Raw genomic sequence first — 1,620 nt, 5'->3', positions numbered from 1 at the left:
AAGAATAATCATCCTTATTCTTAAATTGTCTTAGTTTTTTTGAAGAATATCAAGAAACAATATGGAAATATCTTTAAAACCAATTTTATTGTTTTTGGTCAGCTATTATTTAACATTTTTCATTAAAATTTAAAATTCATTACTATAACATAATCTAGTTTTGTGTACCTCTTTTATTATTCTTATTTAAGTATACCTTTCAGTGTATCTTCTTTTATACTTAAAATGGTCATTAGGGCAACAAACCAGTTGCTAAATTATTTGAATCTCACCACTGGTTGTATCCTCTCATCACACTTATTCAATCTCAGTGCTGAACAAATAATCAGAAAAGATGGATCACAGGAAGAAGAACCCAGCATCAGGGATAGAGGTAGGCTTATTAACAATCTGCAGTATGCAGAGAACACAAGCTTACTTGGTGAAAGTGAGGGGGATTTGAAGAATTTACCGAAGTGTCAAAACTTGCAGCCTTCAGTATGGAGTCTAACTTAACGTACAGAAAAACAAAATCCTTACAACTGGTTCAGTAGATAACACGATAAATGCAGAAAAGACTGAAGTTGTCAGGATTTTGTCTTGCTTGGATTCACAAACAATGCTCCTGGAAGCAGTTTAGAGAGCAGACGGCACATTGCAATAGATAAATCTGCTCAAGAACTCTCTAAACTGTGAGGGCTGACGTCCAAAGACATCCAAATGCTCGACCTTGGGGTAGCAGTACCCTCTTCTCTCAGTATGGCATTACATCTTTCAGTCCAAAGGAGTATAGCAGTTCCTATAATCTGCAACAGATGTGTTTAAAGTAAAATCTGCTTTACTTAGCGGGTTTCTGATGTCAGATACGTAGTATGTTGTACACCACCAAAAGACAATATCTGAAATCCAGTTAGTATGGAGTCTGAGTCACCAAGAGTTGAAAAGAGACATGGTTAAAAATGCATGATTAGCCATACAATGCAGGGTAGATTCTCGCCTTGGGGTTCCATATAAACAATGTTAAGCATTTTCCTCAAGGACAAGTTGCCTCCACCATAACACGACTGAAATCAGCTTCTTAGAGACAGACACATCCCCACCTCCTCTTGATCATGAATCTCCATCAAAGTGCACTGAACACCAACGTAGGAAAGTCTGCCCAGTTAGGATAACCATAGGGCATCATCAGATGGCATGGGATGGGCTATTCGGTCCTCTCTTACTCCTCCCTCCCAAATGAGAAACTGTCTCCAGCTGCAGTGGGGCCTACCCTGGAAAAGTGCTCTTTGTGTTGTATAAATAAGGGAGGCATAACAGGGTTATAAGCATTAGACAGTCAGACCACACTAGATTGGATGATTGCATGACCTGAGGACCACTGCTTGTTTTGGTGTTTGAGGTAGTGCCATATCACTTTCAACCATAGGTACACTTGTCTACAGACCTGTCAGCCATGTATGAGAGTTCCAATCTCTCTGCACCTTCTCCAGCATTTCTTGATCATTTTGTTCTGTCTGCTTTTGTATTGAATTGTTGACTTTTTTGTTGTTTATGAGAAGGGCCTTCTGACATTGGGCCTCCACTCAAGTACTCCCTCAATGCAAGAATACTTTCTTCTATTAAATTGGCATTCTATGATGC

General features: G+C 39.0%; 1 pseudogene; it reads right to left on the bottom strand.

Annotated features, from left to right (window-relative positions):
* The window catches only part of LOC101654887, a 116,237-nt pseudogene that overhangs the window by 74,733 nt on the left and 39,884 nt on the right, over positions 1-1,620 (bottom strand).

This window comes from Echinops telfairi, unplaced genomic scaffold (genome assembly GCF_000313985.2).
Source record: "Echinops telfairi isolate 266 unplaced genomic scaffold, ASM31398v2 ScPeMD7_7424;HRSCAF=8462, whole genome shotgun sequence".
Lineage (NCBI taxonomy): Eukaryota > Metazoa > Chordata > Mammalia > Afrosoricida > Tenrecidae > Echinops > Echinops telfairi.
This window is presented reverse-complemented; position numbering and strand designations above follow the sequence as displayed.